The sequence below is a fragment of the Lactuca virosa genome, chromosome 2, assembly GCF_052849685.1.
Source record: "Lactuca virosa cultivar CGN04683 chromosome 2, Lactuca_virosa_CGN04683_v6, whole genome shotgun sequence".
Classification (NCBI taxonomy): Eukaryota; Viridiplantae; Streptophyta; class Magnoliopsida; order Asterales; family Asteraceae; genus Lactuca; species Lactuca virosa.
In genome coordinates this window covers 118989266-119008080 of record NC_136427.1, presented here as the reverse complement: position 1 = coordinate 119008080, position 18815 = coordinate 118989266, and the positions used below count along the sequence as shown (strand labels likewise).

Here is an 18815-nt window from a genome sequence, read left to right as displayed (position 1 = left end):
ACAAGGGGACATCCTACCCCAGGCAGTTAGTTGCGAATTCAACGCAACCAACAACAAAGAGAAATATGAAGCACTCATCATGGGACTACAATTGGATAAGGATCTTCAAATCAAGGATCTTCAGGTATTTGTTGATTCTTTATTATTAACTAATCACTTCAATGGATCTTATGTAGTGAAAGGTGAAAGATTAGCATTATACCTCATGATCCTAAAAAAATTAGCCTCTAGTTTTGAAAACATTAGCCTAACCCAAGTTCTTAGAGAAGAAAACACAGAAGTAGACGCATTAGCCAACTTAGGATCCTCCCTAAGGATCCCACCGGAAATGAAGATCTCTATAACCCACATAATAACTCCAGCTATAGAAGCCCTTTCCGACAAACCCGATGATCCTGAACAACCAATAAGTGTAGATACCATTGGAGACCCTGATCCTCATATCCCTCCTCAAAGGGATCCCGATGAATAGGATCCTTAAAGAAGTCCACGATCATGGATCCAACCCATTATGGAGTATCTCCAAAATGGCACGATCCCAACAGAAGAAAAAAGTGAAAGAGCATACAGAACAAGAGTCTCAAGATTTGTAATAATCCAAGGTAAACTCTATAAAAAGTCTATAGCAGGTCCATACCTCAAATGCTTGGAAGATCCTGAAGCTGCAGAAGTCTTGAAGGACATACATGAAGGAGACTGTAGCAATCACATGGGGGAAGATCCTTATGCTCCAAGGTATTGAGAACAGGATATTACTGGCCAACCATGAAAAAAGATTCTTTTATACATGCTCAAAAGTGTGATGCTTGCCAAAGACATAGAAACATCCTACATTAACCGGCAGAACCTCTACATCCTAATATCTCACCATGGCCATTCATGAAATGAGGAATGGTATAGTAGGAAAATTACCAATAGCTCCAGGAGGAAAAGTCTTCATGTTGGTGATGACTGATTACTTCTTGAAGTGGATCGAAGCTGAAGCCTTCGTTCAGGTTAGAGACAAAGAGGTAGTCTCATTTATTAAACGTACTATCTTGACCAGGTTTGGGATCCCTGCTGAAATCATATGCGACAATGGATCCCAATTCATAAGCAAGAGGATAAAAGACTTTTGCACGAGTTGGGGAATCAAAATGATAATGTCCACTCCTATTCATCCCCAAGCTAATGGTCAAGCGGAATCTAGCAACAATATCATAGTAAACAACTTGAAGAAAAGGCTAGATGAAAAGAAAGGAAGATGGGCAGAAGAGCTTCCTTTCTTCATATCGACAGATAGGACTACTTCCAAAGTAGCCACAAGTCAGACCCCCTACTCCTTGGTGTTTGGGACAAAAGAAATGATCCCTACCGAAGTAGTGATCCCGACATCAAGATTCTTGCTCCAAAATCAAGAAAACAATGACAGGATCCTAGCCCAGGATCTTGACACTGTTTCCGAACTCAGAGATCTTGACAAGATACGCATTGTTGCTCATCAAAAAAGGATCACCAAGGATTAGAACAAGAACATAAAAGTTAGAAGATTCCAAATAGGAGACTTGGTATTAAGGAAAACATTCCAATACACAAAGGATCCTAGTGCAGGTAAATTAGCTCCTAAGTGGGAAGGACCATATCTCATAGATGCTAAAGCAGGAAAAGGAGTATATTGTCTAGCAACACTCGAAGGATAAATTTTGCCAAGATCCTGGAATGATATACATCTCAAAGCATACCATATGTAAATAAGATCAATTGATCTTCAACAAAACCAAGGTGCACCTGTTCTTTACCTTCAACTTTTCATCATTACTTATTTTCTCCTCGAATAGATTACTAACTTAAGCATCGGAGGGGCGTTAGCTAGACTAACACCCACCCCTAGATAACGTTTGATATGTATAACAAGGTACAACTAAGGATCTCCATAAGCATTCATCCTGAAACATAAGGATCTTGACACACGAAGATCTCAACATCTTAACACTTGGATAATTCCAATATATCAACGGTATGATCTTTAAACTATCATATACACAAGCTAGAGACTGATCATCTCTCCTATGCTTAAGGGTACTTAATCCCCTCTAAGGTTTAAAGAACTAATTACCTTTGTCACACGAACTAAGGTTTATACACGTCGCTTGAACGCACGATATCTAACTATGGGATATGAATAAGGGGATCATTTAACGATGCAGTGGCATGGCAACCCTCTTATCTTTGAATATAAGTTAGGATCCTTAAGGTTTATAACATTTTCATGTTATCTAAAATTAGGATCTTACCCCATAAATTACATAAGGTTTATAACATCTTATGTTATAATACATTGGGATCTTTCCCTAGAAAATACACACGAATCATAACATTTTCATGTTATCATAAGTAGGATCTTTCCCATGAAATATGTCGCAAGCTGGGATCCTCCCCAGTATATAACATGAACATGTTATCAATTGAACTTATGTTGTTACCCAATAATTTTTTCAAGGTTTATAACCTAAACAGGTTATCCTAAGAAGGGAATTCCCCCATATGATCTCATCATTAAGGATCCTCATCGTTAAGGATCCTCATCGTTAAGGATCCTCATTGGTAAGGATTCTCATCAGTAAGAATCTTATCATCAAAAGTCAACAACGATCCTAAGTTCTTTCTTAAGTTGAGATGTATCTTGAGTAAATTCTAAGATTGAAAAACTTATGAAGCTTAATGAAAAACTCGAAGGCAATCAGGTTCCATATTTCCTTGTTCTTAGCTTTGAATTTTTTTTAAGTAAAATTAAGGATCTTAAACTTTTCAGGATCCTAAACCAATTGCTGATTTATAAACTTTCATCACTTTAGAGTCATTTACTATTTTAAATTGATATCTTTAAAGAAGTTTTTTAAAGCACTTAGATTTACGAAAATTAGTTCTTAACAAATTCTTTATTACTTGTTTTATCATAAATTTTATTTGAAACTCTTAAGGATTACAAGTCAGTTATCAAACTTTTAAAGAAACTTTTAACATTTAAATTTCTTAACAAAGTCAGTTCTTATTATTTTAAGTTATTACTTTTAGTTGTTTAACTAATTCAATCCTTATCAAATCATTCTATCTATTATTTGCCAAAAGAACTTTATCTTGAAAATTATTCACTGTTTTTAGGATCCTAACGACTTAAAAATCCTAGTACTATATTTGACACACATATTAAACAGGACAAGGAAATAAAGACAGATAAAAGGGAAATACTGCTATGTCATTGAAAAAGTTGCACACCAACCTACTAAGGCAAAAGCTAAATGTCTTACATAAAGCAAAAACTACTGAAATCATCTTCTTGCAGGCCTAGACCTTAGTCTGATCATCATTGGCCCTATCTTCATCTCCTCCCTCTAACGACTGTGACGCAGGATCCTTAGTAACAGGAGCAGGCTTGCCAGTCAGTTGGGCTAATGCCTCACGCCAACCAACCACATTCCAGGATCCCAAATTTTTAAGATCTTCAGCAAGCTTGATCTTAGCTTTCCAAATAGTTATCGCAACGCTACTCTTCACCTCAACAATCACCTCCTCAATCTCCGCAGCATGCTCATCCTCTTTCTCAACCTTCACCTTACTCAAAAGTTCCACTTGCTTCATAAGATCCTCATTGGTCACCTTCCACATCTTTTCCTGTTCCTGAAGAGCCTGTTCAGCTCTCTCAGCCTTAAGCCTCACATCAGCAGAGATATGGTCGAAAAACTACATCGGAAGGAAAAGCCCCAATGGCTTTCAACGATTCCATATCCTCATCGTCGAAGGACCAAACCTCATCATAAGATAAGATTGATTTATCACTGAAGTCATTCTCGAGAGAAGTAACAAGGCTAGCTCGAGAACGACTAGTTTTATTAACCATGACGAGGAAAATCGGAGGAACAGAAGAAAACAAGTAAGAGGAAAATTTACCTTCGCAATAAGACGATGACGACTGAAGAGAGTAAAGAAGAAATTACCGGAAGCCCACATTTATAGCAAAGAAGAGATAAGAAAGATGATTTGAATGCTTCTCGGTTACCTCGAGATGGATAAAACTTATCCACTAAGGGACAATGTATAAACTCTTCTTTATCTCCTCTTTTTTATTTATTTTTAAGTTATCCCTTTAATATTCTCGAAATTAACTCCTATATTTTTAGGAATAACTTGGGGGAAATTGTTAGGGCCAAGATCCTTTAAGCATTCAAGATCCTCAAACCTCATCAGATATTCAGGATCCTCAACTATCTCAAGATCCCGACTATTACCGTTATTTTTATTTACTAACATTTATAACGGTTATATTTTGTTCTTAATTAACACATGTGCAGAAATAGTCAAGAGAAGACTTATTCTCAACAGAGAGTCGTCTCAACTATGCTAAAGACCCAGAATACCAAGTCAAAAAACGTTCACAAAGCTGGTCATAGATGATCCCGGGAATATTGGACATCTTGTTAGCTTGTTTAAACTATAAATTGACACATGTATCTTGCACACGACACACTCTACTTACTCTTCGCTTACTCTACGAACTTTGTCACTTGTTCTTACTGAAATACTCTCTGTAATCATCATTTTAAGTTAATAAAATCATCAAGGCAGGTGATCATTATCACCTCCTAAGGTTTTGTGTCGTAGATCCTAGCAAGGATCAATGGCTTTCGATGTAAACAATCGTGTCATTCTCGTTACCTTTATCTATTGCACAATTCGAACATCACAACCTCTCATTCAATTTGGTTGATTTATACTTGCGTAATTTTTGACCAAAACAATAGATGCCACAGCAGGTCATGACTTATTAACATTCATGGATGCATCAACATGAATCCAACAGATCCAGATGGAACCATCCGACCAAGAGGATACGACATTCATAACTCCAACAAGTATCTATTGTTATACTATTATGTCATTTGGTCTTAAAAATGCAGGTGCAACATACCAAAGGCCATTCAACAAGATGTTCAAAGAGAAACTGGGGGACACCATGGAAGTCTACATCGAGGACATGGTGGTCAAGTCTAAGAAAGTTGAAGATCACCTCAAGGATCTCGAAGAAGCCTTCGACATACTGGACGAATATAAAATGAAGCTGAATCCCTCTAAGTTTTACTTTGGAATGAGATCAGGCAAGATTCTTGGATACATGGTGACCAAAAGAGGAATTGAAGCAAGCCTAGAGAAAATCAAGGCAATCCTCGATCTAAAATCACCGTCCTCGACAAAAGATATTCCAAGACTAACAGGGAGAGTGGCAGCTCTAAACAGGTTCATTCAAAGATCCTCGGAAAGGTGCAAGCCTTTCTACGACATCTTGAAGAAGAACAGAAGGTTCGAGTGGAGCAAGGAACATGAAGATGCTTTCCAGGAACTTAAAAGATATTTAAGTTAAGCACCCCTATTAGTAAAACCATCAGATATGGAAACACTTCTCCTCTACCTTTCAGTGTCCTCGAATGCGGTGAGTGCAGTCTTGGCTAAGGATCTTAACGAGGACCAACATCCCATCTACTATGTAAGGAAAAGTCTCTTGGATCCAGAGACTAGGTACTAAACTTATACTTGCATTAGTAACTGCTTCTACTAAATTAAGACACTATTTTGAAATACATCCTATAAATATAAGAACTAATTATCACATTAAGAATGTTATGTGAAAACCAAAAATGTCAGGAAGGATTGCAAAGTGGTCGGTGAAATTAAGCACATATGAAATAAAGTATGAGCCAAGATCCACTATAAAGTCTCAAGCACTGGCAGACTTTATGGTTGACTTTAGTGATGATCTGCAAACTGAAGTAGAAGTAGAAGCCAAACAACTTCTAGAATAAGAAAACATAGGAATATTGACACTATTCATAGATGGAGCATCAAACCAAAGACGAACTGGCCTAGGGATCATACTCAAATCACCACATGGGGACATCCTACTCCAAGCAATCAGCTGTGAGTTCAATGCAACCAATAATTAATCAGAGTACGAGGCACTAATCATTGGATTACAGTTAGCCAAGGATCTTCAGGTATTCGTCGATTCTTTATTATTTACTAACCATTTTAATAGACCTTTGCAATAAAAGGAGAAAGACTAGCACTATATTTCTAGATCCTCAAAAACCTAGCCATAGAATTCGAAGAATTTAGCCTAAACCAAGTCCCTAGAGAAGACAATGCTGAAGCAGATGCTTTAGCAAACCTAGGATCTTCTCTTAGGATCCCGCTTGAAACCAGGATCTCAATAACCCACGTGTTAATCCTAGCGACCGAGGATCCTGCCAAAAGATTGAAGGATCCCAACGATCACGAGAAAAATACCAACGTCGCTACTATCAAAGACCCCGATCCTCAACATCATCTTCAGGATTCTAACATCAAGGATCCCCCTAACCTCAAGATCCTAGATCCAACCTATTATGGAATACCTCCAGAATAGCACGATCCCAAAATAAGAAAAAGGCGACAGAGCTTTTAGCACTAGGGTCTCAGGGTTTGTTATAATCCAAGGTAAATTATATAAAAAATCTATGGCAGGTCCATACCTTAGATGCTTAGAAGATCATGAAGCTGCAGAAGTTCTAAAGGATATACATGAAGGAGACAGCGGCAATCGCACTAGGGTTATATCCTTATGCTCCAAAGTGTTGAGGACAGGATACTACTGGCCAACCATGAAGAAAGATTCCTTCCTTCATGCTAAAAAATCTGATGCTTGTCAAAGACATAGCAACATCCTACATCAACAAGCAGAACCTCTACATCCTATCATCTCCCCTTGGTCATTCATGAAGTGGAGGAAAGATATAGTGGGTAAATTGTCTGTAGCTCCTGGAGGAAAGGTCTTCATGCTAGTGACGACTTACTACTTCTCAAAGTGGATAGAAGCCGAATCGTTTGTCCAGGTAAGAGACAAAGAGGTAGTCTCATTTATTAAACGCAATATCTTGACCAGGTTTGCGAAACCTACCGAAATCATATGCAACAATGGATTCCAGCTCATAAGCAAGAGGAAAAGAGACTTTTATACGAGTTAGGAATCAAGATTATAATGTCCATTCCTATTCACCCTCAATCCAACCGTCAAATAGAATCTAGCAACAAAGTCATAGTCAATTACTTGAAGAAAAGGTTGGACGAAAAGAAAGGAAGAATGGCAGAAGAACTTCCTTTCATACTATGGACAGATAAAACCACTTCCAAAGTAGCCACATGCCAAACCCCATACTCCGTGGTGTTTAGAACAGAAGCAATGATACCCACTGAAGTGATGGTCCCAACAGCAAGATACCTACTTCAAAATCAAGATGACAACAATAGGATCCTAGCCCAGGATCTTGATACTATTGATAAACTTAGGGATCTTACCAAGACCCGCATCACTGCTCATCAACAAAGAATCACCAAGGTGTACAATAAAAATATAAAAGTCAGAAGATTCCAAATAGAAGACTTGGTACTAAGGAAAACATTCCAAAACACCAAGGATCCTAGTGCAGGTAAACTGGCACCTAAATAGGAAGGATCGTATCTCATAGATGCCGAAGCAGGGAAGGGGGTATATTGTCTAGCTACCCTCGATGGAAATGTATTACCAAGATCCTGGAATGTTATACATCCTAAAGCTTAATTTATGTAAGTAAGATTAGTCATTTTCCAACACCCTCAAGGTACACATACTCTTTATTTTTATTACTATTTGCTCTCTTCAAATACCATCACTAACTTTAAGCATCAGGGGGGGGGTTAGTTAGAATAATGCCCACCCCTAGCTAATGTTTGTTGTGTTCACGAACTCAAGGATCCTGACACACAAGGATCCTGACACTCAGGAGTCCTGACATACAAGGATCTTGACATTTGAAGGCCCTGGTACTTAAGAGTCTCATAGCTACAACGTTTTATAATTTTCAACACAACTAATAATAAAGACTAATCATCTCTACTACGAATAAGTTTACTTAATCCCCTCTAAGGTGTAAAGAGTTAATTACCTCTTTCACACGAGTTAAGGTTTCTACACCTCGCTTGGACACACATTATCTAACTATCAGATATGAATAAGGGGATCATTTCATGCTGCAGTTACTTGGAAACCCTCTTATTTCTGAACATAAGTTAAGATCCTAATGTTAAAATACACAAGGTTTATAACATTTTCATGTTATCTCAAGTTGGGATCTTCCCCAGAAAACACAAGAGGTTCATAACATTTTCATGTTATCTCAAGTAGGGATCTTCCCCAAAAAATAACTAAGGTTTATAACATTTTTATGTTATCATATGATTTGGGATCCTCCCCGTAGTTTACTAAGATTGGGATTTTCCCCTAAGGTTTTTTCAAAAATTATAATACTAAACATATTGCTTGAATATGGGATATTCCACAGAAAATATGCAAGAATTGCAGCACTATCATATTGCAAAACAAAAGTTCCCTTGGTGTTTCTCCAAGATTGATTTTTAAGGTAGGATCCTCCCCAAAGTCCACTAAGTTGAAGATAATCAAGGATCCTCACTGATGAACTCCTAAAGCAAGGATCCTATCATATGAGAACTTCAAAGACTGTACGAAGTTTAAACTTCTCCTAAGTCTAAAAGCCAAAAATCCTAAGGATAATCAGGTTCTACCTATCCTTATTTTTAAAGTTATCTTCCTTATGATGATTAAAGATTTATCATTCTAAATATATCTCAACTATTTTGAGATCCTAAATGGGTGACTAACTATTTTCAGGTTATTTAGATCCTGAGAGTTCTTGCAAATCCTGAACTCTTTGAAGATCCAGGTTATAGGGATCCTTGAAATCCTACTGCTACAGCTACACAATTCAATCACGCATGTAAATAAATATAAAAAACATAGCATTAAAGGGGTTGCCCACCAACCCGAAAAAAGAAAAAAAAAAGAAAATAGTAACATTATCTTACAAACCCAAATTCATTTAAATTATTTTTTTTAACTAGATCAATTTTAACCCACAAATTGATCCCCACCACCCGGAACCGCCTCCGTCGTGCCCTTCTCCTCTCCCTCTTTCAGCTGCAATGCAGGATCCTGACTAGCTTTCATGGACTTGCCAGTTGATATTGCCATATTTATACACATTTTTAGGTAATATTTTAATACATTTGTTTAATATTTTGGTTATTTGCAAAGATATGTGGTACTTATGAGATTGAATCATATTTTGCAGCCAAAAGGAACGTTTTTGAAAATATAGGACCAAAAGCGACAAGAATTGGAACTTTGGAGGATTGGGGCTTAAAAGAAGAAGAATCTAGATAAAAAGTCAACCTCATGGTGTGAGGAATCCTTCTCACAACATGAGCCTCGAGCTTCTAGAAGATAGACATCCGGAGGCCAGATTCTGTGTTCGATACGGATTATAACTAAGCTCACGACGTGAGAGACCTTATCTCATGACGTGAGCACGGATTTCATGAAAACTATAAAAAGTCCTTGGCACTTATGATTTTGGGGGTTTTTTCTGGAGACTTTGAGGGTTTAGTAAACGATTTCACGCGGAAGTTTGGTCAGAAAGACCAAGTCCAAGCAATGAAGCAAGGTGAATTGATTAAGGGGTTAGAGATTAAAGATCATAATCATCACTTTAGTTTGGTATATTCAATCATGTCTTTATTTATTGAGTTTATGTGTTTGACTTCAGCCATGAGTAGCTGAATCTAGCTGCTTCTGTTTAGCTAGATGAAGCTTCAACTTTATGGATTGGCTTAAAGAATTATGGATTTTTGATGGTTGGATATGTGCTTGTGTTCGATTTTTAATACCTAGCATGTTAATATTTTATACTTAAATTGCTTGAATTCATGTTCTGTGTAGCTTAGTGACTATTAAATTACATGAACTTGACACCTAGTGATTTAGTGACCATCAAATTGCTAGAGCTAGGATCGACCCAATCTTAGATAAATAATTAAAGTAATTAAATTTAGCTGTGCTGGAGAACATAAATTATATCCATAATTGTGTTTGTTTAATAAATCTTACATAGCAAATTTCATAATCCATAACTAATTTTGTGTGTGACCATGCATAGTTTTAAATGAGTTAGTGAAACATTAGTAAATTTGGACTCAAATTACTAATAATATAATATTTGGTAACCAACGTTAATAATCCATAATTAGTAGCTAACCATAGAGGAGAAGTGGATTTGAACTAAACAGAAGTGTTTTTAGTAATTGATTGAAAGTCCCTAATCTGCTTGTGTATCAATCAGATCCGTTTGATGGTGCGGAATCCCAATCAAACGGATGATGTCAGATCAAATAGAAGAGAAGGAGAAGAAGAATATGATGAATCTTGTATGTATTGATATGAATGAAGATCCGGATACAAGATTCACACACACTTACACACACTCTTCAAATTCTTCACGACTTCAAGATAAACTTGATGAATCTTCAATGAATGACTTCATCTTGAGCAGTTGGGCTTTTCTTCAGAATTTGGCATTGAACTCACATTGGGTGAGGAGGCTTGACGTACTGATTCTTGAAAAATAGCGCTTTCAGCTTGAGAATCTTCAGAGAGAACGTCAGAGAGAACAAAACTTCTGGATCACTTCAGCAGGTTCAAGATAGCAGCAGAGTGATTGAGGAAGCTTCAATGCAATCCGTCACCTAATCTTCAAGTGCAACTTCACCTTGCTTCTGGGGTTGAAAGAATGAATGTCGAAAGAATAATCTTCATTTCTTGCTCCTTCGAATGAGAATTCTTCGATGCTCACGGATGAAACTTTGGCTCAGAAATCTTCAACACAAACTCCATGAGTTTCATCTTCACCTGAATTCACTTTTCAAGACAAAACAAAACTAAAAGAAAAATTTAGCACACAATATTTTTGGATTTTTCATATTTAAGGTCCAAATATGGATCTTTACCAGTAGTTAAGCAACAATCAATCACAGAATAAGATGAAAAGAAACCAAGCTTGCACACGATTATATTCAGAAAATCATCTGGTACAACTCGATAGGACTCTATGGCATCAACAACCGCACAAAGACCAACACCACCTCTATATATACTTGACAAGACCGTAAACTGGGTTTGCGACCGTAAACAGGGTTTACGGTCGTAAACACACAAAATGACCAAAAAGCACAAACAACCCATTAAATACTATTACAGACTCAAACTGAACTAAACACAATGAAAGCCTAGACCAAACCATTTACAGGGTCCTTCAATTTGATAGTTAAGTGCTTAAGTTTGTCTGAACTTGCAAAATCATATAAAAACCTAATTAACTTTTACTTGTTTTAGATTAATCTTTAGTAGTTAGATTAGTTAATTAAATTTGTTCCCTGTGTTCGAAACCTGACTGTTTGTGCTATACTATTTGCGAAAAGGTACACTGCCTTTAGTCGAATAGCTAGTTAGAGAGTAGATAAAATTAGGTGTAGTAATATTTCAACATCAAGTTTTTTGCACCGTTTCCGGGGAACGGCTAGTTTAGTTTTTAATTTATTTGTTTTAGTTTAATCGATCCTTTTTGTGGGGTTAAAACCTGCAAAAAGTTAATTTTTAGTATTAGTTGATTTTTCTGAATAACCATACTCACGACGTGAGCTTTTAGCCTCACGACGTGAGTGTAGTAATTTCGTATTTTCTTTCGTATATATATATTTTTTTTGCGACAACACGAGGTGGTACTCTCTACCACGTCGTGGTGAACAGTCAGTAGGCATTTTTATATAGTTTTTGTTCAATTTTACGTTTTTATGTTTGTTTTTGTTGTAGTAGTACGTGATCCGTGGATCCAATACACCTTTGATACCACCGCTTGAAGATCCAGAGTCAGCCCTTCGTAAGAAGACGGATAAGCATGTAGGAGAAACTCAACCACCAAAGAAATCACCTTTCAAGGATCCTAAATCAGATCTTGGAAAAAATAAAGGCAAGAACATAGGTGAATCGAGCAATTCCTCAAAAGACGAAAGAAAGGTTGAAAGCTTTGAGCAAAATCCTAATACTCAAGAAACTGAATACAAGTCTGAACCCGAATTAGAAAAAGAAGACAATGACCTAAAGATGAGCCAAAAGATGAGATGGAAAATATTGCCAACATGTCCATGGAAGCATACAAGAAAAGAATCCGAGAGGACACCGGTCCCGGTGTAGTGCAACCTGCAATTCACGCTACTGCAACATTCGAGCTGAAGGGACATATTCTTTCCTTGCTTAAGGAAGTCCCATTTTTCAGGAAAGATCATGAGGATGCTTAAAATCACCTTGATGAAATTAATGACATAGTTTATTACTTCAATATCCCGAATGTCCTAAGAGAGACGATGTTATTTTTAATGCTTCCAGTCACTTTTAAAGGAGCTGTTAAGGATTGGTTGAAGGCGCTTCCACCTGGTGCAATTACTACTTGGGGGCAAATACAAGAACAATTCTTAGAAATTTTTGACTCACCTTCTAAAGTTGCTAAACTCAAGAAGGTCATAGCAAAATTTGAGCAACAACTGGGTGAGTCACTCTACGAGGCATGGGAGAGATACAAGGGATTAATAAGAAATTGTCCCCAAAACAAATTGAATGAGCAACAAGAAGTATCAATCTTCTATGATGGGTAAACGTGATGACAAGGCAAATCCTTGATTCTCAAGGACCTTTAACCAAGAAAAATCCAAGTGAGATTAAGGAATTGATTGAAGTGTTTTCTAAGCATTCGCGTGAATACCACAATCCTAGACATGATGGAGCGAAAGGCATCGGGAGTGGCACTTCTGAGGATATGGCATTTGTTTTAGCTATGCTAAATACTATGGACCGAAGAATGACCAAGATGGAACAATCGATACATGTTACTCGTGTGGGTTGTGAAATATGCAATGGTCCACATTTGATAAAAGATTGCCACTTGGACGAGAACGGGAATAAGAAGGCTCAAGTATGCTACTCTAGTGGAGACAAATCTGATGAAGATTGGAGGAAGCCAAAGAAGGAGTGGTTGCCATATGATGAAAATAGAAAGCAAAAAGAAGAAAATTTAGGCAAACTGGTCGGGGCTTTTATCAAAAAGAGCAACCACCACCTGAAAAGAATGTTGCTTTAGATTCCATGCTAACTAGATTCACGGAGGCTCGAAAAAACGACATGATGAGACCAATGCGGTTATAAGAGACTAGCAAATTCTCATGAGGGACTAGCAAGCTTTGCTAAGGAATCATCAAACATCGATCCAAAACTTCAAAGCTCAACTTGAACAATTAACTACATTGGTTAATGAGCGACTCTCTCCACAAATTCCCGATAAAAAGCCACAACCACATGTCATGGTCATCGATACCGAAGAAGATACTATCTCTGAGTTCCTAGAAGCCCTAGAAGTAGAGCCACATCTACCCGGACCACAGCCGAAGAAATCAAAGATCAAAGAAAAAATTTGTGCTAAATCATCGATCTCACATCGTGAGGATCCCATTCTCACGATGTGGGACCAGTCTGAACAGAAAATTGTGGCTGATGTTCAAGCTTATCTCCCTTCGCTGTCGTTTCCTTCTCAAGCTAAGATTCATCCACTGGAGCAAGAACATTTAAATTTCATGAAGCAAGTCAAGGGTATCCCTATAAATAATCCTTTTATTGAATCTTTTGCACAAGTACTAGAATATGCGAAGTTTCTCCAAGACTTACTCGAAACTCGCCAACAATTAGAAAAGACATCTAAAGTAATCCTTAGTGAGCAGAGCTCCAGGGTGATATTGGGAGAAATACCAAAGAAGATGGGAGATCCTAGACGCCTCAGACTTCCTTGTGAATTCGGGAATAATATGAAGACTTATGCATTAGCTAATTCTGGAGCAAGCATAAATTTAAGGCCTTACTCGTTCTATCAGAAGCTAAATCTTCCAGATTTGAAGGCTACTAGAATGGCTATTCACATGGTTAATCGTTCAGTGACTCATCCTCGAGGAATAGTTGAGGACATATTAGTAAAGATTGGAAATTTTGTTTTCCCAATTGATTTTGTCGTGATAGATGTGAAGGAAGATAAAAATGTTCCCATAATCCTTGGACGCCCTTTAGTTAATACTGCTCGAGCTTTGGTGGATATACGCGAGTCAAAACTCACATTATGAGTGGGAGATGAAGAAATGACCTTTGGAGTGGAAGATGGATTCAAAGCAGCCTATGCTCCAGATGAAGTGTTCAACATGGATGACGGAAACGAGCTTGAGGAGTTGGAGAAATTGATGGAAGAAGAGATTCAAGCCATTCAAGAAGTTAAGTGTACAAAGCCAAGAGCATCCATTTCGATGGTTTTCGAGGTATTTGCTTATACAAATCCAACGTATTTAGTAAGCGAGGAAAGTGATGAAGATTTGGTATCGAGTGATGATGAAGTTACCCAAATTTTGGAACCTCCAACCTTTGTTGATGAGAATATTGCTACTATGGAACTAAAAAATGAAGAAAAAGAAGGTAACAAACACGAGTTTATTATGAGAAATAAAGGGGTGAACAGGAAGCTTGAAGAAGGTGATGCTAAGGTTAAAAAACCGAATTCTAAAAAGGCTTATCTTCGACGAGTGCAAGCATACAAAAAACGATGGACGGAACAAAAGGTGAAAATGGTGATTGAAACTCCTAAAGATTGAACGTGAAGCAACATAGAGTCTGACTCATGACTCCTATAAAAAGAAGCGCTTCTCGGGAGGCAACCCAGGCTCGGTTTGCAATTTTTTTTTCGTTTTTGCATTTTTAGTTGATATTTTGGGTAAACATCATCCAAGTCATCTTTTTTTTAAACCCAACAAAAATCAAGTGTGGGGTTCATAAATTTAGAGTGATTAATTTTTATTTAGAAAGAAATGGAAGTTTTAACAAAAAAAATGGAATTTTTTTGTTAAAAAACTCGATAACACGTCATGGTCTAAAGCCCACCTCGTGATCCATTAAATTGGCCCATTTACTTAGCCCAGACAGAAACTCACAATGTGAGCTCTAAGGCCCACGATGTGATCTTTACTAAACACGGGACCACAGACTTAAACGAATTAGATGCATATTTTAAACTCTCTTGTTCTTCACCTACGACGTGAGCTCATATTTTGCCCCCCCCCCACTTCGATTTTGGCTACCCCTCTTAAAAATCTTTTTCTCTCTTACATAATCCTCACAAAAGGTAAGCGTTTCATGTCATTCACTCGTTGTGTTGACTAATTTTAGGGATTTAGGAGTTAGGGTTTATGTTCATATTTGCAATTACCCCCGATTTTTGTGTGATTTTTGACTTGCATGTTTCTTATTTATGTTTAGAATCACTGAAAGACAAAACCCTATGCGAATTTTGGACTTGATTAGCCCTAGAAACTATCTTATTTTGATCTCACTTCGATCTGCCTTCGTATCGGACTCACGATGCGAGTTTTAATACTCACGAAGTGAGAACTGCATTACAACAATATTTTATCTTCTGTTGAGTTTTAATGGTTGTTTTGGTTTGGTTTTGTTATTTAAAAACTTTTACAGGAATATGGGTCCAAGGAGAAATACCCAGCAATCTCAAGGAGATGTTTCTAACCTCCATTCGTTATATGCATTTTCCAAATAACATCTCTAGAGAAGTGTATAATCAGTATATCAACAAATTGGGGTGGCTACATAGTCGCGAGTTTGCTATAGCCCCAAGAATAAATTGGAACAAGATGCGAGAAGTCGGACTACTTGACCGGTTGAACCCATTTCTCACCAAAACATTTGTGGGGAACGTGATAACTTTCACATGCAAGGGATGGAGCAACCTGTTTGCTATTCAGGAGCGGGTTTACAAGGAGCTTTGTGTTGAATTTTTCTCTACCGTGGCGTTTCATGATAATGTGGAAGAACTGTAATTTCCACAAGCTTTAGTTTTTTTATTAGGATGGTAATAGCGGGAGTGTAGCCTTTCTGATTTTTCATGGAGAATGGGTTTGTACGAAGCACACGAAGCAATGACACCGGTTTTGTTCTGCATTTTTAAGAGGTACAGTGAGGGAGTATTCGGAGGGTGTATCCGGGTATGAGTTTTGGAGCACAATTGCTATGGGGGATTTTAATTCCGGTGTTTATCCAGAAAGCAATAATAGATCCCCGATTCACCGCCTCATTACCTTTTCCATTCACAACAGGAAACACGGGGATAAGGTCACAAAAATTAATTTGTTCTTTTTATTGACAATTTTGGCACCCGAGGTATGTTGCAACATACCTTACTTTCTGGTGAGGTATTTGGCAGATCATGCAGTTAGTTCTCGGGTCGGAAGCCCGATATGTGATGGGAATTTTGTGACCCGTTTAGCACGTTCTTATGGAGCTATCATTCCCGGGATGACTAGGACTTTCACATGTAAAGAGTGGAATGAGTTTTCCTTAAGTTATTTGGAAAAAATGTGTGTGTTAATTAATATGGGTACACATTGGAGTATATCGGCTGATGATGAGGAGGATGAGCCACCACAACAAAGAGGAAGGCGGAATGTGAGAAGGTGTGGTGAGAGAGGTCAATCGGTGCACCAGAATGTACCCATGGGAGCTGCACCTTTTGGCGAGGATACTATGGCTGGTTATTTTGATCAAGTGACCTTAATCATGAATTGGATTGGAGGGGCGATGGAGAATATGATCTAGCACTTCAATGTTTCGCAACCACCTCATTTAGGAGATCACTATCCAGTTTGTCCAACATAGAGCGACTATAGGACAAGACGAGGAGATGGAGCTGAGCAGAGTGGCACACACGACGAAGAAGATGATGACTAATATTTATCCTTTTCTTTTTAGTTTTTATTTTTCTAATTTTTGGTGTGTTTGTTTTTGTTTGTTTTTATTTGTTTTGGTTTGATTGTGTAACAAAACTTTTTGATGATTATGTTGCTTCCTTCCATATTTTGGGTGCTTGTTTGCAGAAAATCGTGAGAGAAATAGAGATATAGAGATAAGAGAGTATACGAGTTAAGCCGTTTCGTTTAGAGTTGAGAGTCGAGACCCATAATTTTTTATAAGTGTGGGGTTAATTTCGTGAGTGAAACAAGATTAACGAGGAAAGAGTTAAGCAAATATAGAGTCATAGAAGGGTCTTAATATATCAAGACACTCAGTTGCCTTGCACTTGTTAGAAGAAGTTTTTACAAGATGACAATCTGTGATACCCAGTTCTCACGACGTGAGCATTCATCCCTCACATCGTGAGCTCGAAGACAATAATATTCAGAAGTCGATTTCATATGACACCACATCGTGAGTTTCATACCCCACGTCGTGAGTCATATATTTCAACGGTTTGGAAGCCTTTTATTCCATATTCATGTCATGGATCACTATTATCATGACCTAAGATATCATAAATCTGGTTATTACTCTTTCTCTCAACCATAAAATGTGGTGTATGCTTTCCCACATTACGAAGCATTACTATGAAGGTTTTATTCACCAAGCTTGTTGAAGTTGTTCGTTTTTACTTCACATTTTGCCGGAACATTCACGTATCTCAGAAGATTCGAGTTCCATTCACAAATTCAAGATGTTCAAGTTATCCACACTTTCCGACTCGATTTCGCCACTACTACCCTAGGGGATTCTGTTCCTCTTTCTCCCTTTTATTGCTTTTAAATTATTTTATGCATACAATAAGGGCATTGTATGAAATAAGTGTGGGGTACGGGGTCGAAAAAGTAAATTGCTAGAAAATTTTAAAATTAAAATTTAAAATTTTGAAAAAGTTAGAAATAGATTTGAAATACTAATCTAAAAATTGAATCTATTAATAGTTTAAACTTAACTTGCTAGTGTTGTGTGGAATGATCCAATGCGAGCTCAAATGTTTAATTAAGCCAACATATGTTATAGTATATTTGTGGCTTCTTAAGTCTTAGTGAAAAGTCATGAGATATGAAAGGTAATCTGATAATTTATATGGCATAATAAGTTTTGTAGCCTAAACCTGAAACCTATCTAGGAGAGCTTATGTAGTCATTGCACTTAGACTAATACCTCTATCTAATAAAGGTTGAAGTTAAGCTCCCTTGCTTAAGCATGTAGGATTTGATTTGAAAAAAATGAGTTATAAAAAGAAAAAGAGAGAAATTACCAAAAAATTGAAGAATTTTGGAGCTATCAAAGTATGAAGATCAAAAGATCAGAAATTCTGAAGATCCAAAAAGTTGAAGATACCAAAAATCAAACAAAAAGGTGGTGAATTCAAAGAAATCAAAGATCAATATATCAAAGAAGTGAAGAATTCCAAAGAGCTCCATTATGGTATCTAAAGTTATAATTTTTTTAGATTATGTATGCTGGGTAGCTTAACCAAAAATACCTTGAGGTTAAGAAAGATTTATGAGGATGGATTTGGAGGGTTGCAGAAATGAGTGTCGTATAAGCTAAGGGGTGAAGGTTCATAAGGATTGTGAGTATTTAGGATTGGGAAGTTTTTAGGAACCTTAGACACAAATATGCGCATTGAGGTCTTGATATAATGGATAAGTTCAAAATGGATTGTCTTATGTGATATTGGTGATGAAAGTTTGACTTAAAATTAATTAGTTTTGCTTGGGGGCAAGCAAAGGATAAGTGTGGGGTATTTGATATTGCCATATTTATAAACATCTTTAGGCAATATTTTAATACATTTTGTTTAATATTTTTGTTATTTGCAAAGATATGTTGTACTTATGAGATTGAATTATATTTTGCAGCCAAAAGGAACATTCTTGAAGATAAAGGACCAAAAGCGACAAGAATTGGAACTTTGGAGGATTGGAGCTTAAAAGAAGAAGAATCTAGCTGAAAAGTCAACCTC

General features: G+C 37.2%; 1 non-coding gene across 1 annotated transcript; it reads right to left on the bottom strand.

Annotated features, from left to right (window-relative positions):
* Positions 1 to 12459: 12459 nt before the first annotated feature.
* Positions 12460 to 12566, bottom strand: LOC145161785 (small nucleolar RNA R71). Its single transcript, XR_013738659.1, has one exon. It is a non-coding gene; the product is annotated as a small nucleolar RNA R71 (small nucleolar RNA).
* Between the last annotated feature and the right edge of the window lie 6249 nt (positions 12567 to 18815).